The sequence below is a fragment of the Bufo bufo genome, chromosome 7 (genome assembly GCF_905171765.1).
Source record: "Bufo bufo chromosome 7, aBufBuf1.1, whole genome shotgun sequence".
NCBI lineage: Eukaryota > Metazoa > Chordata > Amphibia > Anura > Bufonidae > Bufo > Bufo bufo.
Window position 1 is genome coordinate 123,693,199 of NC_053395.1, and position 24,513 is coordinate 123,717,711.

Consider the following 24,513-nt stretch of genomic DNA (forward strand, 5'->3'; position numbering starts at 1 on the left):
TGCTACTGTTGGTGCTGCTATTGTGGCCACGTGCCACTATTACCCTACCCTTTTCACATCCACACTGTACTGCTGCTGCTCCCAATTAAAATGAATAATTCTTCCAGGCTCGTTCAGAACAAGCTAGTGTTTCTTCTGACAGTTAACACTTATGTGTATAAATACAGGCAGGCATTCCTCCCCCATTAAGGCATAGTTTTCTGACGCTTGTGCAAAAGCAAACCACTGTTTCTTATGACATTAACCATGTGTGTATATAAAAAGGGGCATGGATCTGCCCTCTGTTAAGGCATCATTTTTGGATGCTTAGTCCCAACATGCTACTGTTTTTCCCGATAACACTGCATGTGTTTAAACACCATCTACCCCCAGTAAGGGACCATTTTTGGAAGTTACTTAAAGTGAAAATGCTTAACACATGTGACTGTGCAGTGTTTTTTTAAACACGCTTTTTGTTAACACCGTCAACCGTACATTTACCCATAGCAATGTACGTCAATGTCATTATTTTTTTGCTATTGCTGTCATTGTGTTCAAGATTTTAAAGTGGGGATAGAAAGCAGAATTAAGTAAAAAAAATAATTAAAAAAGATATTACATTTCCTAGGAGACCTCAGAGTGTCATATACAAATTTTCAGGCCAAATAGAGCATATTTGATACATGTAGTATCAATTTGGGCACAAAACAATTTTTAAAAAAAAATTGTTGAATCGGACCCTAAACTACAGTAGTTTTATCTATGTGCTTATCTGTAGTACCTGGCAATACTGCTCCTCTCCCCGCTTTATGCTGAGTCATTGGACTGGTTAGTTGTCTCAAACTACAGTATTTACCACCCTAGACCACCAATCCCATTCAACACCCTAGACTGCCTGGAATTTTGTTATTATGTTTTTGCCTACTTTGCATAGTATATATTCTAAAGCACCACAAAATCCTAAGTCACCATAGGCCACAATTTCAGAGCTGCTCATCTCTCTGTAAGTGGGCAGCAAGTTGCAGTCCTAGCCAATCATTTTGGAGGCTGAAAAGTAAATGCTTGCTTTCCTTACTGTCAAACAAGATACTGTATTACAGGGCATCCATTAAAATCAATAGCCATCCAAAGGGGAATCTAACAGTCCACTCAATTCATTAAAAATGGAATAACAGGACATTTATCAAAGACATATCTTAAGCAGACAATATCACTAAAGCCCACATTATATCCCATGTATTAAACGGGTTATCCCAGTATAAATGTTCCCCTTTCCCTGTGCTTCCCCTGCCAAGCCCTGCAACTTACTAGTGTAATTGTGCTACTTTTTCTGTCTCACTCTAGAGATTGGGAGAATGGTGATGTGACTGCAGTCTCTGTGGAGACTGTATTTCCTCTGAAATCACGACTAGACCTCCCATGAAGTCCTCCAGCAAAATCACAGCCCAAATGGTTGTGATGTTAAACCCATGTGATCTTGGAATAGTCTGGTTGATCCTCTCAATCCACAAGCTGGGTATGCGGAGCCACTACTTCCCATATCAAAGCTGTGTGGGAGGGGAGTGTAGCTTGACCGGTTATGCAGATGACTGCTTCAAGCTGCTGCTCTGCCGAAGCGATGCTGAAATTCGCCTCTAGGACTTTCTCCTTTTGCTAAAAATGGTCAAGTACAGCAGAGAAATGTCTGAGGACCTCGAAAGCACCCCCAAGACCTCCAAAAAACAGGCAGGCACGGCGCCATTCCTATAGGGCAATAGCCTAAATCGCATACTGAGCACAATCATATAGGGCCATAGTGCCCACACACAATGTGCCATAAGGGGTGGTCACCCCTCTGCAACTTTTTCTTCTGGGCTTCAGCCCTTTTTCGTTCTCCTAGTGCGACTCATCCAGGTAAGAAACGAGGTTATGAGATAAGGCATCCAACCCTCTGACTAGCCTCATTAGTACCTTTACTGCCAATTATACTCCTCTATTTTTCCAACAGTCTGATGTCAGCTGATGTTTTCATTTGTTCTATGCCAGCTTTTCTTCAAAAATGATAGGGCAAAGATTACTCAATGTATTCTCTAACTAAAAACTATAAAGCAGCCCATTCGGACCGTTGGACTCTTGTGAACCATTGAATATGATCATTTTTGAAGGTCAGGAGCTTTTTTTATTTCAGCATGGATGGATCTGGCTCCATCCATGCTGGCAAAAAGGACAATGCTCACACCGCTGATGGAATTGGTCAGAGCGCAAGGCATCCAATACTCTTGGCAGTTCCCCTTCGGCCTGTCGTTTCAAAAAAATGGACGCCACATCATTGTCCGCCACGGTGTCGGCACTCCTGGACAAAATCTCACTGGACATTCCCTCATGGCTACCATTTTCACCAGGAGAACCCCTGCCCAAGCTTCCCAAGCTGAAACCATGGAAGAAGGTCACCAATTTGAGGGCATTCAAGCACCCAAGACCCCTGACTTGAGATCTGGATTTTCTCCATGGAGAATTTGTCCATGCTTACTGCTAAGAGACCCTCCAACTTATCAAGTATCATGGGCTTCATAGATTTAAGCCAGGGACTCATAAGTACCTCAGGTTTGGCTGAGAGATCAATAGCTCTGGGACTTGCTGTAGTTCTCCATAATGTTGTTTCTATATGGCTCAGTTTCTCTTGTCTTCTCTTTACTTTTCTTTTCTCTCTTTTATCTTCTATAGTTGTGACTGAGCATATAAGCATATTTATAGTTGAGGCACCCTTTGCTTGTGTACTGCATTATTGTGGTTTTCCAAGTTATTCTGTTGTACTTGTACTTGACCATATCACTTTACCTTTCTTTTCAAAGCAAACCCAGGTTGGCAGACCACATGTTCATTTACTTAAGCTCTATCGAAGCGCACTGTTGGCCTTGGGTCAAGCTGTTCTATATATTTTTGCCTACTGCTCCCATCAATCTGTAGCCATTAGGTGAGCAAGCTCACTTTCTCACGTTATCAGACGGACACCTGAACTCAGGGCAAAATAGCTGACTTGGGCTTGCCTGGGGACTCAGGTCTCCACTCTATTGGACTTTTTCTGACTCCACCAAACAATATTTGATACTGTCCTAACCTTTTTTTTCCCTTTTCTAACCCCTCAACCTCACTTTCCCATACATTTACGGGCCATCTCCTTCCCCATTATTACCTAGTTCTGACTGATCCTCCTAATTTGTCATTTGTTTTTCCAGATTTGGTACTATGTCCGCTTCAAACCTAGTCACTTTCAATGCTAGAGGACTCAATACCTCCAACAAAAGACATCATGTCTCACTTTTGATGCACAAACAGGGAGCATATATTATATTCCTACAGAAAACCCAAACTGACAAATTTCTATGATAAACTGCCCAGGGCACCATTTAACCAATGGTTTAATAACACACATCCTACATCATCCTCTAAGGGTATCTCCATTGCCTTACATCACACAGTACACTTTTTTTTTTTTTTTTTTATAATTGTATTTTATTTTACAAAGGATAGAAATCTACAGTCTTCCATTTTGGTATCACAAAACAATAATACATCATCTCATCCTATGCTAAATTTCCCTCTTATTTTTTAACCCCCCCTTCCCTCCCTCCAACCCCCTTTTTTTTCCGCGGAGCTACTGTCATTACGCCTAGTATTATCATTTCCAATTGCCCCATATCCGCAACCAAGCTGCCTTTTTCCCTGCTGTTTGGGCGAGGATGTGTTCATATTGCTTAACCCTGTTCGTCCGCTCCATCCACTCCCGAAAATTAGGATATTCCGTGGTGCCCCAATATTTAACAATTATTATTTTGGCCAGGGCGATGCCCCAGAGCCAAAGTTTCTGCTCAGTTTTATTTTTATCTGTCTCTGGGAGAGAGCCCAGGATAACATAACTAATGTATGCTTCGTATTTCATAGGGGAACTATCCCGCAATTTCCAGAATATTTTGATCCAATAATCTTTTATCCCTGGGCATTCCCACAGCAGATGTTTATAGTCTCCTCTGTCTTTACTACATTTATAACAATTCTGTTTCCTGTCATTATAAATAGTATGCAAAAAAGCTGGTGTATAATAGAGACGGTGTATGATTTTCAAAAGAATCCATGCATGGGCAGGGGAGACCGTCGATCTTTTAATATTTCTGTAAACGATATTCCATGGAATTGGTTCCCCATTTTGCAGGTCCTTTTCCCATTTAGCCTCACCTCTGAATGTGATTGTTTTAGTGTATTCATATTTTAACTTTGCATAGATGTGTGATATAGAAGTATTGAGAGTCATATCTTGACAAAAATCTAAAAAAGTGTTCCTTACAATATTTAAATAATTCTTATTCTCCGTGTAGTGAATAGCGTGTCGTAATTGTTCATATCGGAATTTATCAATAAATCCTAGTGTAGTGTCTGGTAGGATTTCATTTAAAGGCTTAATCTGTCCTTTATGAAAAACTTGTGCAATTAGACATATCCCATATTTTTCCCAATATTCAACATCACCCAATAGCATAACTTGTGGTAAATGTGCGTTCCCCCACAGTGGGGTGTACTGAACTGCTTGGGTTACTCCGACCATATATCTAACTTGTTGCCAAATATACCCGAGCATTCTACCGAACGGGTTCGTTATTGTTCTCTTCTCCATGGTACCAGTTTCAAGAATATGAAAGAGATCCTCCCAGGGTCTACAGTGCTCCCCATAAATAAGCCGAATGCATTTATTCTTTCGATTCCTCACACACCATCTCAATTGGGCATCTATATAATATCCCTTTAGAAAAGGGACGGAAATTCCACCCTCTTCTTTATACAGATATTGTATCTTAATTCTGACTCGTTTGCGCCCCCATATTAGTTAATTGAAGAGGGACTTTAGCTTATTAAAAAACGTATCTTCTATCGTTATTGGACTAGCATTAAATACATATAATAACATTGATAGTAACGTCATTTTTATAAGTGCTATGCGGTTGATTTGTGACAGGGGAAGTTTAAGCCAAGTTCTAATTTTTCCTTAACTCTATCTATTATTGGAAGTATGTTCAATTTCGTATAGTGTTCCAGTTTGGTCCCTATCTGGATACCTAGATATAATAAGGAGTCTGCTGGGGGTCAATATGCTAACCCGAAGATTATGACCTGGCGGGACCGGACGTCTTAATGGGAGAAATTTTGATTTCTCCCAGTTTATCTCATATCCAGATAGGCACCCAAATTCATCCAGGCTATCCATAACCCTGGGCAAGTTCATATATCCTCTCCCCAGGAACAATAACATATCGTCCGCGTAGAGACTGATTTTGTCAACCTCTCCCTCGCACCCAAAACCCGATATTTCCCCATCTGCTCTAATTTTACATGCCATTGGCTCCAAGAACAGCGAGAAGAGCAAGGGGGAGAGGGGACAACCCTGGCGTGTTCCGCATGTCAGGGGGAAAGGGACAGAGTATTCACCATTGATTCGGACCCTGGATACCGGATTTTGATACAGAATACGAACCCATTTGGAGAAGTATTCACCTATTTTAACCCGAGACATTACTCTCCAGAGGAAGGGCCACTCCACCCTGTCGAAGGCCTTAGCGGCATCCAAGGACAGGATGGAGCAGTCCTCCCCATCCCCCATCTGGACATTCAAAAAGGCCCTCCTTACGTTGTCCTGTATATTCCTTTTCGGGATGAACCCAGTTTGGTCCGCGTGGACGACTTTGCGGATAACTGTTTTTAATCTATTGGCTAACAATTTGGCAAGGATTTTATCTGTGTTCAACAGAGAGATGGGGCGATAAGATGTAACTGACAGCGGATCTTTCCCTTTTTTGGGAATTAATGTGATGGTTGCTTCCATCCATGAGGGGGGAAGGGAACCCATTATCCATGATTGATTTAATACCTCCAACATTTGGGGAAGGATAATTCCCTCATGTTTTCGGTATATTTCGAATGGAAAGCTGTCCACCCCTGGGGAGGTGTTACCCTTAATAGATTGCAACGTGGTTTGTAGCTCAATCAGTTGGATAGGTCTATTCAACCAATCAATGTCTTGTTGGTCAAATTCAGGGATCTTGATGTTGTCTAGATATTGATCTATTTTTCCTCCCTGATTTTTAGAACCAGCTTGATATAGCATCGAGAAGTATCGGGTAAACTCCCTTAGAATATCATCAGGGTCTCGTAGAATGTTTCCTGCCTCTGTCCTAATTCCGGTTATATTATTACTCCCCCTTTGATTTTTTACTATCATGGATAACAGTCTACTTGGTTTGCCGGACTCGCTAAAGGTTCTCAACCCTGAGAAGAACATTTTATTCTGTGCTTTTTTATATAGATATTGTTTATATTCATCTTGTACTTTTTTTAATTGACGTTGTTTTTCTGGGGTATTTACACGAGTGATCTCATTCATTATCTGACCGAGCAGGTCTTCTATTTCTTTTTGAGTTTCTGCAAAGGCATTTTTCTGTTTTCTAATTTGATGTGAATATATACCCCGAAGGAATGCCTTGAGCGAGTCCCAGACCATATGAATATGTGTTGAATTAACGTTATCGCTCCAGAAGAGCTTTATTTCTTCATTAATCTTGTACAGATCCCTTATTAATGTCATCCAATGGGGGTTAAGTTTAAAAATTCTATTTTGGTTTATTTTATTCTGGTTGTCCAATATTACCATGACCGGGCTGTGGTCAGAAACGCCATGACGTTCATAGTTCGTTTTTTTAACCCTATTAATGTGCCTGGGGCTGGCGAGGGCCAGATCAACTCGCGACATGGACCTATATGTATTACTGAAACATGAAAATACTTGCTTATTTCCATAAAGAGATCGCCATATATCGACCAATGCCATTTCTTTGCACATTCTAGATAGTAAAGTACTTGAACCAGAACTTGATTCATAATTAATTATAGTGGAGGTCCTATCTTTTCTAATGTCCATGACCGAGTTAAAGTCGCCCATCACCAGCACCGGGCACTCCTCTCGTGCTGAGATAAAATCCATCAGTCTACACAATACCGTTGTTGTAAAAGGGGGTGGAATATATATAAAAGTAATAATTCTCCTTTGCCCCTGCCAATGACAGTGAAGAAAAATATACCGACCCTCTTGGTCGATTAGCTGTTCTATTGGATCATAATCTACCTGTCTATGAACCTAAACGCTGATTCCACGAGAATATGTGGAATGGCAAGAATGATATTCGTGGGAGGCCCATCTCCTTCCGCCAAGCGCTGCCACTTTTTCACCTGTAAGGTGTGTTTCTAACAGGGCCACTATTGCTGGTAAATGTCTAGAGACCAGATCAAACACTACACACCTCTTGATTTTGTCCGCAAAACCGTGGATATTCCAGGTCAATATTCTTGACATTTATTTTTATTTTTTTAATTGGTCCCCCCTAACTTTAAGGCAGCACTGGGCGGATTGGCAGGGGCACCCCCAACAATACACCCTCCATACCTCGACAATTCCCCGCGAAAAAAAAAAAAAAAGCCCTCCCACCCCCCCAACCCCCCTAACCCCCACAACCCCCACTCCCATCATGACCTGCAAGTCGCAAACTGTGACTCATAGGTCTCTAACTATAGACTATCCCCCCCCCCTTCCCCCCCGCCACACAGTACACTTTAAGGCAAAGCAAACATACTCAGATGCCGAGAAACAGGTTTTATCTGTAAAAGGTGAACTGGCAAATTAACTTTATTACAGTATAGAGCTAAAAAATAATAAAAAGAAAACAATTTTTTTAAATTAATGCAGCGTCCCACATTTGTGTAAATGGGACACTTTAAACATCTGCTTATTTATGTATTTATCTAATGTATGGCATTTCCTATTATCAGGCTGGCAATGTCATTTCACCCATTCACCCCTAGGTGGTGCTGGCACCACACTATATATAGCTTTGGGTGTGTCTAGTTTAAAAAAAGGTTATGTTAGAGTCAAGGTGAGAGAGTAGAAGCAAGTTCATGGAGGAGAGAAAAAGGCCTAAATCAACATGTAGCTGTTTTCCTTTCCTCTGGGCCCTGATCAAGCCTGGAGAAGACAACCATAGCAACCAAGCATCAGACAGTGTCTATATCTAAATATGCAGTAAGCATAGTGAGGGTTATAGCTGAATATAGCTTATGGACCTCATCAGCACAAGTGCCTGAGAGCAACTTTCCAAGTGCCGGGACACGTATGGATAATTAGTGCGCAGAATTGTCCTTATCCACTACACATGCCTTCCAGGACATAGTGGATAACCTAAACCTTTTTAGGAGAGCATTCTGCAAATAATTAAGCAGAGAGTTTGAGGGAGATCGCCCTTATAGGATAGCTGAAAGTAAATCGAAACCAGCATACTTAGTACCAGAGTGCTATAAATAAAACTTGGAACTATTATAAGAAGTCTTGCCTGTAAAGTGTCAGCCTTAAAGGGACTCTGTCACCACTTTCTAACCCCCCCTTTTAAAAGTATTGTTCTCTCCATGGCGCCCTTGTGATTACAAAGGTGTTGTTATAACATAAATTCGCCGTCTCGTTTTGATAAAAATACCTTTTATCAAACCTGTCAATCTTGTGGATAAGGTGCCCAGGGCGTTTCTGAAGCTCTGAAGCTGCCGCCCGCCGCCGCCGTTGGTGCCCAGCTCCTCCCCTGATCCTTTCAGCGCCGCCTGAATGTAAAGAAATCCGCCTCCGGCTCCGGCTCTCGCTCAGTGCCCCCTCCTCCTTTTCAAAGATCCCGCGCGTGCGCACAGGCCTGTGCCTGATGCGCCCGTGCGGACATTTAGAATCAGCCTCATTGAGCGAAGTGCGCATGCGCGCACTTCGCTCAACCTCCTCATAAGACGAGCACAGGCCTGTGCGCACGCGCGGGATCTTTGAAAAGGAGGAGGGGGCACTGAGCGAGAGCCGGAGGCGGATTTCTTTGCATTCAGGCGGCGCTGAAAGGATCAGGGGAGGAGCTGGGCACCAACGGCGGCGGCGGCGGGCGGCAGCTTCAGAGCTTCAGAAACGCCCTGGGCACCTTATCCACAAGATTGACAGGTTAGATAAAAGGTATTTTTATCAAAACGAGACGGCGAATTTATGTTATAACAACACCTTTGTAATCACAAGGGCGCCATGGAGAGAACAATACTTTTAAAAGGGGGGGTTAGAAAGTGGTGACAGAGTCCCTTTAAAGAGAACTCCTCAACTGGCAATTTTCTAAACCTGATAAGTGGAATGCAATTGTACTTATTTCTGAGTCATCACTTATGCCATATGAATGCGCTTTATTGATGGACTGTAACATCTGCCTTGAGACTGTTGATTCAAGTAAAGTTTGGAATTGTTTTACAACAACTGACTCTTCATTACTACTACTACAACATTTGCACCTAACACTGCTGGCGTCATGAACACAGAAGCCCAGCCACCAAAGCACCCTAAACATCTATACCATCGAGGGCACCTCAACTTCTATCTGGCTGGTGTTCCCTGTAACTGAGAGTGCTCCGGAAGATTTCATGCTGTCTTCCAATCACTGATCTCTTGGGTTGTGCAGTAACATTACACCCGAAGATTTGTCTCTTTGGAATATTGGATGAGACTATTTACTCACATCATGTTAGGATATTCCTGAGGGAAGTATTGTTCCTGGCGCGGAAGGCGATCGCCATGAGGTGGATGGGTGACAGACCACCCACCTTAACACAATGGAAACAACTAGTCAACTCTATCATACCATATGAGAACATAGTCTTCAAAAATAGGGGTTGCATGCCTAAATTTCAAAAGGTATGGGGGATATGGTGTGCTTCTTCGAGTACTGCTTATTCAGCACATAGATTGTCTGAGGCCTTAAGAGCAGAACAAGCTGAACAGCAGTGATTCTGATGTATAGGGGGGAATAGAATGTATTGAACTGGACCAGCTGGGACTGGTATACAATGTCTGTGTAGTTTTATTTGTTCCAGTTAGGTGGACCTTTTTGCTTGATGTAATGACGAAAAAGTGAAGATACAGCACGTTTCTTCTGTATGCCATTGATGTACAACTAATGTTGGATCTTGTACTGAGACTGTCAATATTATTTGCTTTGTGTGTTCAATAAAGCGAATAAAAAAAAAAAAAAGAGAAATTCCTTTCCTAGACGTCCATCTTGAGTTAAGAGATGGTATTTTGGTGACTGATCTGTAAACAAAACCTACGGATAAAAATAGCCTACTCAGATTTAACAGTTACCATCCCCCAAGTTTGATTCGGTCTCTTCCCCGATCACAACTTATGAGGGTCAAACGTATTGTGTCGGACACTACCATTATGGATTCTCCGAGATGTCAAATAAATTCCTCAGGAGAGGCTTCCCCAGGCACATACTTCAGAATCACATACATGAAGTGTGTGAACTCCCTAGAACCATCTTATTGTCCCCTAGGCCACCTACCCCTGATTCTCAGAACAAATGTATACCATGTGCAACGACATTCTACATTTGAGCAATGACATTAAGAGACTCATCAACAAACATTGGCATATTCTGACAACGAATTTTCCTAACATCTACGCCAAGAAACCCCTTATGTCCTTTAAAAGGGCAAGGAATATTAGAGACAATTTGGTGAGATCTGACCTTGGCTCTAATAGAGCGAATACTATACAAACCACCATTATGGGTACATACCCCTGCTTGACATATGCCCAATGTGGCAATGTCACCAAGGGCCCCACTTTCTCCCATCCCTCGACAGGTAAAATATTTTACATTCGAGGACACTTCTCTTGCCTCACAATCTATGTTTTATACCTCATAAAATGCCCGTGTGGTTTGGGGTATGTTGGTGAAACCATCCAAAAAATTAAAGAACGGATTTGCCAATACAAATCTAACATATGCACTAAAAAGATGGATGCCCCTCTAGTGGAACACTTCACTACGTACAAACTCTCTGTTAGTCAATTGCATTTTCAGGTTATTGACTAGGTACCCCTTCCGTGGCGAGGGGGCGACAGTGAATTGCTGCTTCAGGAGAGCGAGATGGTGTGGATCCGCTGCTTGAATACATTACAACCGCCCGGACTCAACAGAGAATATTGTTGGGATTAATCATGTTCTTGTGTTGATATGTTATTTAATAGTCCTTTAGCTACAATGTCCTTAATGTTTTTATTCTCTTTCTTTACATAGGGCCAGAGTCGTCCAATAGCGAGTAGAGACATTCATTAAGCACGCCCCACCGTCCAATTGGTCTAGCCTTCCAGCTTATGTGGCATTGTTATTTTCCGATTACCAGGTTATCATATCCAGGGTTACCCTCATGGGCTGTAACTTGAGGGTTTATATATCATCATGTTAGTTCCCTAAAAAACAGGGAATTTCTACTGTTTCTATATATGTTCCTTTGTCTTTCCTTTTTTCCGCTTCTCCCTGTGGGCGTCGGCCCACAATATATCCATATATAAACGAGCTCTTTGGTTCCCTAATGTGCTATTTAAAAAAAATATGTTTTATCCTGGCAACTTTGCCCTCAACCAAAATGGCTGCCCCGACTCATGGCGCACATGACGTACCTAAGCCTCGCCCTCCTCTGCATCTAGCCTGCGTCCTTCTCTGACTTATGCGCCTGCGCACGGCAGAACTTCCTACCCGCACTGCGCCGGCGCACTTTCACCTCCCCGGGTCACTGCGGTCCGATCCGTGTACCCTGGCTCCCTTCATAGTGCGTTTGTGCGCACTCGTTGCACCCACCCCACGCTGCTGACGCTTACCAATTGCCTTTTCTCTTACGGTATTTAAGATGGCACCCGCCATCCTCAATGTAGCGCCGGCTTTCTCTGACCCTGGTCACAACCTAGGTAAGAGTTATTATGTTTTTATACCTATTTTCTTTCTGCCACCACACCTGCTATTAGCGTTCCTTCTAGCTACCCCAGTCTGTGGATGCAACCTTTCCCTTTACCTCACTCTCCACTATTGTTTCTTATTGTTTTGCCTCTATTTCAGCCCTCTGGTATTTGCACAGCTATTTAAATTGGTGTGCTCTATGTATTATAATAATCCTTTTTTTACCATTATGTATTGTTAAATATGCTCATGGTCTATGTACTGATTTTTGGTATCACCATTGGGTGATTATTTATAAATGAAATTACTAGTGTGATATCTACTAATATACAGTTGCAAGAAAAAGTATGTGAACCCTTTGGAATGATATGGATTTCTACACAAATTGGTCATAAAATGTGATCTGATCTTCATCTAAGTCACAACAATAGACAATCACAGTCTGCTTAAACTAATAACACAAAGAATTAAATGTTACCATGTTTTTATTGAACACACCATGTAAACATTCACAGTGCAGGTGGAAAAACTATGTGAACCCTTGGATTTAATTAATGGTTGAACCTCCTTTGGCAGCAATAACTTCAACCAAATGTTTCCTGTAGTTGCAGATCAGACGTGCACAACTGTCAGAAGTAATTCTTGACCATTCCTTTTTACAGAACTGTTTCAGTTCAGCAATATTTTTGGGATGTCTGGTGTGAATCGCTTTCTTGAGGTCATGCCACAGCATCTAAATCGGGTTGAGGTCAGGACTCTGACTGGCCCACTCCAGAAGGCAAATTTTATTCTGTTTAAGCCATTCTGTTGTTGATTTACTTCTATGCTTTGGGTTGTTGTCCTGTTGCAACACCCATCTTCTGTTGAGCTTCAGCTGGTGGACAGATGGCCTTCAGTTCTCCTGCAAAATGTCTTGATAAACTTGGGAATTCATTTTTCCTTCGATGATAGCAATCCGTCCAGGCCCTGATGCAGCAAAGCAGCCCCAAACCATGATGCCCCCACCACCATACTTCACAGTTGGGATGAGGTTTTGATGTTGGTGTGCGGTGCCTCTTTTTCTCCACACATAGTGTTGTGTGTTTCTTCCAAACAACTCAACTTTGGTTTCATCTGTCCACAGAATATTTTTCCAGTACTGCTGTGGAACATACAGGTGCTCTGGTGCAAACTGTAAACGTGCAACAATGTGTTTTTTTTGGACAGCAGTGGCTTCCTCTGTGGTATCCTCCCATGAAATCCATTCTTGTTTAGTGTTTTACGTATTGTAGATTCGCTAACAGGGATGTTAGCATATGCCAGAGACTTTTGTAAGTCTTTAGCTGACACTCTAGGATTCTTCTTCACCTCATTGAGCAGTCTGCCCTGTGCTCTTACAGTCATCTTTACAGGACGGCCACTCCTAGGGAGAGTAGCAGCAGTGTTGAACTTTCCCCATTTATAGACAATTTGTCTTACCGTGGACTGATGAACAGCAAGACTTTTGGAGATACTTTTATGACCCTTTCCAGCTTTATGCAAGTCAACAATTCTTAATCGTAGGTCATCTGAGAGCTCTTTTGTGCGAGGCATCATTCACGTCAGGCAATGCTTCTTGTGAAAAGCAAACCCAGAACTGGTGTGTGTTTTTTTTTAGGGCAGAGCAGCTGTAACCAACACCTCCAATCTCATCTCATTGATTGGACTCCAGTTGGCTGACACCTCACTCCAATTAGCTCTTGGAGATGTCATTAGTCTAGGGGTTCAAATACTTTTTCCACCTGCACTGTGAATGTTTACATGGTGTGTTCAATAAAAACATTGTAAGATTTAATTCTTTGTATGTTATTAGTTTAAGCAGACTGTGATTGTCTACTGTGATTTAGATGAAGATCATATCACATGTTATGACCAATAGTGATGGCCAGTTCGCAGTGTTCGCCGACGAACACATGCGATCTGCCATCTTTATTCCCAAGTCCGGCGATGCAGAGGTAAGTCCTTACCTGTGCCTGCGCCGCGAGCCGCTCTGAAACACATGCGGTCACCGGGAGCAGGCAGTTCCGATAACAGCCTTCATCGGGCTTCGTCGACGAACACTGCGAACTGGCCATCACTAATGACCAATTTGTGCAGAAATCCATATCATTCCAAAGGGTTCACATACTTTTTCCTGCAACTGTATGTATGATGTCTCTGAATCATGGATTGATTTGCTTCTGTTTTCTTTTTTCCCTTTTTTCTTCTTCTTCTTTTTTGTACACCAGCCTGATGAAGGGCTTTATTCTAGCCCGAAACGTTGTATTGTTATGTACCACCATGTCTGGCTGAAAAAATACACTAATTTGCATATCTAACATTTGGAGTGCTGTCTATTTGCATATATTATACCCAACTACATTGAGGCCTGGGAGAAAGAACTGGGGATGACACTCTCCGATACAGAGGTCACAAATTCTGAGGTGTTCACATGGAGTTTCTACGTACCTGTGTACGTCTCCAGGAAATCACTGCACAGTGGTATCACACTCCTAAATGGCTGCGGGACCATATCCTGATGGATAATGATGCCTGCCAGAGGTGTGTGGCATCTTTAGCTCTCCCCTTTAGCTCACCCCTTTGTCTCTAGTGCCAATTAGAGATGAGCAAATTTCTGCTTATTAAATTAGTTCACACTTTGGAGGTAAAAGGATGAATTGCATTATGGATTCCGTTACCATGGACAATAACGCAATTCTATGATGGAATGCATAATGGAATGCCTTTAGAGGCATTCCGTTATTCATTCCATCATAATAGAAGTTTATGGGCTGCATAACGGATCCGCCCCATTTTCGTTATGCAGGAGAGGACTCCCTTGCATAATGGAATTAGAATGGATCCATTTTGCAGCCCATAGACTTCTATTATGACGAAATGAATAACGGAATGCCTCTAAAGGCATTCTGTTATATATTCCGTCATAGAATTGCGTTATAGTCCATAGTAACAGAATCCATAACGCAATTCACCTTTTACCACCAAGCAAAGTGAACGAATTTCAAAATACGAAATTCGCTCATCTCAAAATATGAAATTCGCTCATCTCTTGTGCCAATGTCTATTTCAGAACAGCAATGGTGAAAAGATTGTGAGGAGATGCATAATATGCTTAAATAGAGCTATTTGTATTTACTAAACTATCTGAATTGACTGATCTTGCAGAGCATAGCACTATGGGAAGTGTGGCTGCTGCTAATCTACATCCACAACCTGAAAGTTCTGGTTGTAAACTATGGAGCAGTGGGAGCATGGAGATTGAAGTGAAGACTTAGGAAAAGTTGACCGGTACACTATTATGCTCTTTAGGAGACCAGGTGAAGTTTATACAATTAAACTACATTTTTAGGATCCCGCACAAACTCTTTAAGGGGCATTCTTAAAATAATATTTGGTGTTGAGAGAAGCGAGCTTCAGATGCATCATCCAAAGTCGCTTTGTTCAAAACTTCGGAATAATACTGTACAGAGATTTGTCACTCTACAGTATCAGAATGTATGGGCTCCGGTGAGCCGAAGTCAGTTATTCATGAAGTCACGCGTGACTTTGTTGAATAACTTTGGTAGTTGATTTTTAAAGTGGAAAAACACTTTAAAACTTGAAACCCTGAGGTACTAGTTGGAACCGAAGCAGAGTTCAGTTTCAAGTTTTAAAGTGGTTTTGCACTTTAAAAATCAACTACCAAAGTTATTCAACAAAGTCACACACGACTTTGTGAATAACCAACTTCGGCTCATCGGAGCTCATACATTCTAATACAGTACAGAGACGAATCTCTGTACAGTATTATTCCAGAGTTTTAAACAAAGCTTTAATGCCCCCCCCCCCCCCCCACTACTAATGTAAATAATATTGGCAAATACAGTTAATTACCAAAATGAATGCTGCTCTAGATTTCATGCCCTAAACTCGCCTATGGTAGTAGTTTGTTTCCACCTGGTTGCTATCACAAACATCCTCCAGTAGTCCTTGCAGATCTGAACGAGCATACACGGTTCAGACCTACTTATTCTTCTGTAGCGGGTATACTCCTGGCACTGCGACAGTGCATGCATGGTTTTGTGGTCCTCACTGCACAGGATGAACATAAATATGTTTTATTATTCCCAGTGGCATAACTAGAACTGACTGGGCCCCATAGCAAATTTTTGAATGGCCCCCTCCCCCTCCCAGAAACTTGTTCGCAACAGCCATCCTTCCATGCAACCCTCACTCCTGCAGCTAGTCTGGATTCAGGCCAAGCAGCCGTTCCATCCATTTCATACACATATATACTGTATGTCATATCATTGTATATACTGTCACTGTATAATACTGTTGCTCGGGCCCTGACAATAAAATCTGTTAGTCCTCCTGCCATGTGGGCCTCTTCTGAGTTTGGGCTCTGTAGCAGCTGCTTCCCCTATAGCTGTGCCTCTGATTATGCCCATATTGAATGCAACTGATCTGGAGGAGTCACAAGGCGCTTGAGGAAATTGTAGCTGCAGGACTGCCCTCTTTAGGGAGAGTTCACATCACCATTATTTTTCCTTTCTTTCTTCTGAATCATCAGATGGAAATGGCTCAAACAGATGCCAAATGTGCATAGCTGTTGGATCTGTTGTTTTTTTTTTTCTTTCTTTTTTTGTTCTTCTGATGGATCAGAAGAATGGAAAAATAATGGTATTGTGAACACTCCCTAACACTGTGCAAAGAGAGGGATATTTGTGTGGATTTGGCTCATCCTCATTAGAGATGAGCAAATTTCATATTTTTTAATTCGTTCACGCTTTGTTTACTGGTAAAAGGTGAATTGCGTTATCGATTCCGTTACCACGGACCATAACGCAATTCTATGACGGAATGCATAACAGAATGCCTTTAGAGGCATTCGGGTATTCATTCCATCATAATAGAAGTCTATGGGCTGCATAACGGATCCGTCCTGTTTCCGTTATGCAGGAGAGGACTCCCCTGCATAACGGAAATGGGACGGATCCGTTATGCAGCCCATAGACTTCTATTATGACGGAATGAATACCGGAATGCCTCTAAAGGCATTCCGTTATGCATTCCATCATAGAAATGCGTTATGGTCCGTGGTAACGGAATCGATAACGCAATTCACCTTTTACCAGTAAACAAAGCGTGAACGAATTTCATAACCTGAAATTCGCTCATCTCTAATCCTCATGCATGGCATCCATATAAGCTGTTATATATATACGGCATAGTAAGAATGTCATGAAATTATTCTAAATGTAACAAGGAATTGTTTCACATCTTGACTTGGGCAGCAGAACATGTACATTTGATCCTGAGACTGTCCAGTTTACTAGCTGCTGTCCCAAAATGTCTGCTTTTCTGCTCTATAAGATTACATTGAATCTACAGAGGCTTCTCTACCATCTGCCTTCACTGCTAATTATAAATAAAGTGGTGACCTGGTTGTGAGCAAGCAACTCATCATGGGTAAAGAAATAGAATCAATATAGACTATATATAAAAATAAACTACAAATCTACTTCATATTCTAAGCTCAAACCACTTAGCATATGAGTCTTTTTTCTGACTCTAGAGAATAATCTTTTTATGCATAATATCAAGAATGCAAATGTAAGAAACAAAGCCGCCAACCTTTGCTTAGTTGTGTGTAAGCGAATATCCAACCGGCATTGCACATAGCTCATTACCAGAGAGATAATAATCCTTGAAATCTGCATCATTCTAGCCTGAGGCCTCTATACTCAAATTAATGAACTACCTGCAACAATTGTGGAATCAGGTCTGTCCTTTGTTTCATTTGTACGGTTATTGCACAGGATGCAGCACCTGGTATAACATAGGGATGTCAGATATTCACATCAAATTGAAAGCCATGCTCAGTCATGTAAAATGTCCTTCATGAAATTGTTTTTTCTAGGATCAGCGTGAAACAAATAGAATTTGCTTTCATGACAGCATTAAAGTGTTTTCCATAGAAACTGAATCAGTCACATGTATGCATGAATAGAAATCATAATCAGAAACAATGCAAGTTTTTTCACACTAGATCACGCCTCTAACACTGCCTAATCCATAACTATACTCCCCCAATCCCACACAACCTCCTTGGTGTTATGGGTGAATAACTTGAAATGTACCTTTTAATAATATCCTTACAAATATTTTTGCGCCTGTTTTAGGCATAAAAATAGTCAAACTTCCTTTTTGCAACTATTTATGAGTGGCAAATGCATGGCAGGTGCCAGGACTCCAGCCCAACACATTTACTATCTTTTACAATTGAAAACAGGTGAAAAAGAGGAGTAAAAACTATTCAATAGTTTTTAATCCAGGGGCACGGACTGTTGGAGGTGCACCTAATTCATAAATTTGGCTAACCCTCCAGCAGTGCAGAGGGGGAACAAAGATCAGTGTAAAAAGTCGGTCTTTGTAAATAACCCCCAATATGTGCCCCTGATTAAACTTATCATAGGGTACACTGCAGTAGCGATACACCTTGTGATAAATGAAAAAACCAAATGGTCCTACCGCATCCAGGGTTTTGTTGGGATGTCAGTAGAACCGGGAACATAAAATTTAAATCAAATACTCAATTAGACTGGCTCACAGTGACTTTGCATGCATGTACACTTATTAAATAAAAGAATCAATTTAAAACCACTTTGATGCATAACCATGTTCCCATTAACTTCCAAAAATGCAGAGCTCACGCATATATCAAAATAAAACTGGAGTACTCCAATTAAAATTACCTCTTTGCTCTCCAAAACTAGTTTTTTATGACAATAATTTCTCTGGTATGTGTAACATTCAACCAGTTAGTTGATTAAGGCTGACTCTATTAGTGTCATGTATCTTAGAAATAACGTTACCAGAAGCTGGTTCAGAGGATTGTGTCCTTGTAGAATCGCTGAAGAAGAACAGTTTGCCACCAGAACAATTGAAGTTCATATTGGAAGGTATCAATTTTGTACTCACTCATAATTATTTTTATTTTTGTTATTATTTACAGATCATGGGCACCGCCATGGGTACCAGGTTTGAGGCAGACCTGGTCCTATGGTGGCGCTATATTGATGATATTTTAATAATTTGGGAGGGTTACCATCAGTCTTTAGTACAATTCATAGATCAGATTAATGTTAACCAATATAATTTAAAGTTTAAACCCAACATTAATACACAAACAGTGGAATTCTTCGATCTCAAGATAGAGAAGAAACAAGGGACATTTGTGTTCAGTACTTACCAAAAAGATGTAGCAAAAAATAGTTTCATTCTCAATACAAGTTGTCATCTTCCTAGATGTCTCTGAAACATGCCATTTAGCCAGTTTAGGCATTTAAAAAGAAATTGTACAAAACCTGAGCAATTTGAGAAAGAGGCACAAACTATGAAAATGCAATTTCTTTCAAAACATTATTCGGAAGAGCTTCTTAATGAATCTATCGAGAAGGTAAGACAACTAGACAGAGCTTCCTTCTTCAAGCCAAAGATGGCCCCTGTAACGGTTGAGAAGGAAGAAACTATGGCTAAAATTATTTTACCATTTAACAAGGATTACAATTTAATTAATAACGTTATTTGCAGACATTGGCATCTTTTAAAGGCAGATAAACAGCTTGGCCCCAAACTCCCAGCCCAACCTTCAATATTCTATACCCGAGCACCAAATTTGGGACTCAAGGTGGCAACGACAATAAGGAGAAATAAATCAAAATCCATAATGACTCCCTGGTCCAACTTGAAAGTTTTTTTTCAGATATTGGCTGTTGCCACAATTGCAAAAAAAACACATTGGGAGAGAAATATTAAGGAGGTAACATCAACAACTAACGGTTTCAAATGGGAAATCAAAGAAATCTTATCATGCAACAGAAAGGCAGAGATTTATTTAATACAATGCACATGCCCAAATCAGTACATAGGGCGCACAAAAAGAGTATTTAAAACAAGGATTTCGGAGCATATTAATAATATAAAAAAAAGTCAGAAACGCATCCATTGTCCAAACATTTTAAAATACACCATGCAGGCGACCCCAGGGGGATGAAGTACATGGCCATCCAATCTGTCAAGGAAGACTGGAGAGGTGGCGACTTTGTGGCCAAAATATCAAGATGTGAATCCAAAAAGATTTTCGAGTTTGGATCCTTGATGCCCGAGGGACTTAATTCGGAACTAGAAATATTTGGTTTCTTGTAAGGGGGTGGAGTGGGTAGCACAGGGAGTCGATGCCAGGCTGTGTATCAGCGCATCGACTCCCTCGACTGCACCTTCCCCCCCTCCCTATAACCTCTAGAACAAGCTACCAAATTTTCCATGTTGATGTTTTCTGTCTTCATTAGATTTATTTTATTATTATTTTTTATTATTGTTATTTAAAAAAAAAATTTCTTTGTTTTTCATTTATTCTTCATTTTGCATCCTTTTATTTATTATTTATTTACTCTTTATGTATACATCAATCCATGAGTACGAGTATTAATTGCAGCTGTGAATGGCAATGGCAACCAGTGTGAAACGTTGCATATTCCTGTCCATGTTTTATAGCACACTCAAAAAGAGTATAAATAGCATAACCAATATGTACTTATTTAACCATTATATAATTTACTACTGAGGAAGGAACACTGTTCCGAAACGCGTCTAGTGCGTATGCGACCCAGCTCTCTGAACTTTTTTTCTGTCGGCTGTTGCAGAGAAATTACGCTGACACTCTCTGTTTCGGGCCTGTGTGTATTGAATCTTAAACACGGCCAAATAATATCGAGATGGACCAGAGTATCCATTATACCGATTTAACTCTGCTAAATATGCTGAAATTTGTTACACCCACAGAACTCTGCTACACCGGCTACGTCTTGCATCACTGCGGCCTGCAGTGTGCCGCACCAATTCGGATCGCCATATCCGCTCCCTTGGCTGGTCACATGGTACGCCACGGTGACTCACAGTTTGTTCATCGGGAAGCGAGGCAGGAACAAGCGCTGTTTGAGTGTGCAACTTCGAACATCCGAAAATTTCAGCGATTGTACAAGGACACAATCCTCTGAACCAGGGGGGTTCCAACTACTGGTAACGTTATTTCTAAGTTACATGACACTAATAGAGTCAGCCTTAATCAACTAACTGGCTGAATGTTACACATATCAGAGAAATTATTGTCATAAAAAACACGTTTTTGGAGAGCAAAGAGGTCATTTTAATTGGAGTACTCCAGTTTTATTTTGATATATGCGTGAGCTCCGCATTTTTGTACGTTAATGGGAACATGGTTATGCATCAAAGTGGTTTTAAATTGATTCTTTTATTTGCTTAATAAATGTACATGCATGCAAAGATACTGTGAGCCAGCCTAATTGAGTATTTGATTTACATTTTTTGTTCAGCTGGTATCTGACAGGCTGGGCTTCAGTAGAATGCTGGTGTAGCTTCTCTGGAAGCTTCTCTCTCAGTAGTCATGCCCACATTGCCCCCCTCTCAGTAGTCATGCCCACATTGTGCCTACGTCTCAGTAGTCATGCCCACATTTTGCCCTTTTCAATAGAGCCCCCTCTAGCTCCATTAGAAAAGTAAAAAATACACAAATACTAATCTGTTTCACTGATGATCGGGCACATCTGGCATTCCCATAAGCAAATGTGGTCACACACCCATTGTGCTGCTGGGCTGCGTATGAAGCTGATTCTTAGCATGATGTGCGGCCTGCTGGGGAAAAGGAGGCATGTGTCTGGCAGAGCCTTAAATTGAATGGGACTAACCATTCCTTTTTTATGCCCCTTTGGGCAGAAATGGGCTGTCCCGCTTACCACAAAGGGAGGAGTTTTCAGGAAGCTGTAGTTAGTTGAAGTTGGAGTCCTAAAGGACAAGACATTGTGCAGCGAGGGGATGGGTTTCTTACGTCTTATGCTGCAGGAGCCCAGGAAGCAGCTCCTAGAGCATCCCGTTCGTTGCTTTTGACTGAACTATAGACTTTGGGGGTCATTTACTAATCTGAAATATGCCTAAATTAGTTGCACCGCTATTTGTGACTTTTCCCCGCTCACGCCAGGTATAAAACTGTGGACGGGGAAGGCGATGGGCCGGCAGGCCCATCTCATTAATCATTTTCTACTCCTGTTTTAGGAGTAGAAAATGGTCTAAATGTAAGACAGCTCAGAAGCTGCTCCTCTTCATAACTTTTGTGAATCCACCACCAGCTATGGCCTTTATTAAGACTGGTGTCTAGAATGTCGGTCTTAATAAATGTGCCCGTTTATTTGCATGAGAGGGAAAACGTGCACTCATTGAACAGATAACAGAAAACAGATTTAAGCTGGATAGGAACCAAGAGAAATATCTGGACCAATTGCCGCCACCTTTCATCCTGCTGGTACCAAGTGGAGTGAATTACAACCAAGTAAAGAAACATTTTTGTATTATCACGTTCATTCAGTAAACTATGTTCAAGTTTCCCAGTCTGGACTTCTTTGTCTAGTTAAACTCAATTATTGCAGCAATACACCCCCCAGGAAGTGACGGCCTGAGGTAGGACCACCATGACACAAGAACACTAGACTAGGCCATATTATACCACTCACCGAGCACAACATGAATATACTAGGGCTCCCAGGAGCATACGTTGCACTTCACCATCTAAATGAACTGCTCAGGAGTAGTGATGGATGAACATTGGCCAAGACAAATCGCGAACGCGATCAAATGTTCGCGAACCGCAAGTTTGCGGCGGGCCCCATTCACTTTAATGGCAGGCGAACCTGAAAAACCTTTAGGTCATATTTGCAGCCACCAAATACTTACTAGAAGTGCACAAATAGTCCCACAACATGGACAGTGACATACTAAAGAGGGATCAATGACAAAAATTCCCACAAAAAATATGTATTTTAATAATGGGCCATTTTTATGCATCTTAAAAGGAAATTCTCAAAAATGTGCCATGCTGGAGCCCAGAAAATTTTTATTTTAGGCCACGGGAGTACTGGCCCCAAACATTAGGCATTCACCGTACAGAAAAGATCAAGTGATTATGTGGCTGGAGGTGTATTAGACGGTCATTGGATATAAATTTTACTGCAGGCCAGTACAAATACATAAGTTTAAAAGAACTAAAAATATAAAATTGGATTAAAAACATGGCTAACGAAATCCCCCCTCTTGAATAAACCCCAAATGATAATAGGTGAAATTCGATAACACGTGGTCGTCACAGGTGTTGAATTCCTCCGAGGCCTCAACAATTAGGAATTCACCGTACAGAAAAAATCAAGTGATTATATGGCTGGAGGTATATTAGACGGTCATTGGATACCAATTTTACTGAAGGCCATTGAAGTACAGGCCCCAAACGTTCGGTATTCACCGGACAGAAAAGGGGTTTTATGCCACTGTATTTACATAAGACAGGGACCATTCTTTGTTCTGTGTGGTGGAGGATATCTGTGGGCTGGCATGAGGAAATTCAATTAAACGTGGTCGTCACAGGTGTTGAATTCCTCCGAGATCCATGCCTCATTCATTTTTAGAAATGTGAGGTAGTCCACATTGTCGTGAGCTAGGCGAGTACGCTTATCGGTCACCATCCCCCTGCTGCGCTGATGGTCCTTTCGGAAAGGACACTTGACGAGGGGCAAGCCAAGAGTTCCATGGCAAATTGTTCACATCGGCCATTAACAAAGCGTTCACATCGGCCATTAACCGGATGTAGTCAGACACCTGTCTGTCTAGGCGTTCCCTGAGGCTGGATCCAGAGGGCGGCTGTCGACGGGCTGGTTGCAAGAATGATCTCATATCCGAAGTGACCAACACATCTTCAAACCGCCCTCTTCTTGCATGCGCTGTAGGATTGGTACCCGCAACTGTTTCTCTGTGGGTGGAAATTCCTCTGCCAGTGCCTGCAACAGCAAAATGCAGCATCTCTCTCAACAAGGCCTGAAAATGCTGAATTCTGACAGCCCTCTGTGATGCTGGTAAAATGTCCGCCATTTTGTGTTTGTACCGGGGGTCGAAGTACGTTGCCACCCAGTACTGGTCCTTGCCCTTTATGCTTTTTATACGGGGGTCCCTCTTCAAACCCTGGAGCATGAAGGCCCCCATTTGCACTAAATTGATAGTGGTGGAGCGACCAGGCTCCTGCTCATCGCCCAGGTGTCGTCTACTGTCTCCCCCCTATCCACAGACAACACCAGGGATCCCCAAAAAGTTTAGAGCCTTCTCTTTTTGCTCCTCCTCCTACTCCTCCCCCCAGACAACATCCTCCTCTGACTCCTCTTCAGACTCCTGCTAACTTGTCTCAGATGGAGTAGCCCCCCTGGGAATTCATTCAGCATTGCGACTTTCTCATCTTCCAGCTCCTGCTCCTCGACGGCTTGATCAATGACACGACGCAATGCACAATCCAGAAAGAAGGTGTAAGGTACGATGTCATTGATGGCGCCCTGGCTGCAACTGACCAGTTTAGTGATCTCATCAAATGGCCGCAGAAGTCTGCATGCATCGCGCATGAGCAGCCACTGGCGTGGTGATAAGAAACCAAGCTCCCCAGAACATGTCCTACTGCAAAGTTCGTACAGGTAGTCGTTAATGGCACGTTGCTGCTGGAGCAGCCTATCAAGCATATACAAGGTGGAGTTCCAGTGCGTCGGACTGTCACAAAACAGATGTCTGACGGTCAGGTGGTGTCGTCTTCTGTCTCCCCCCCTATCCACGG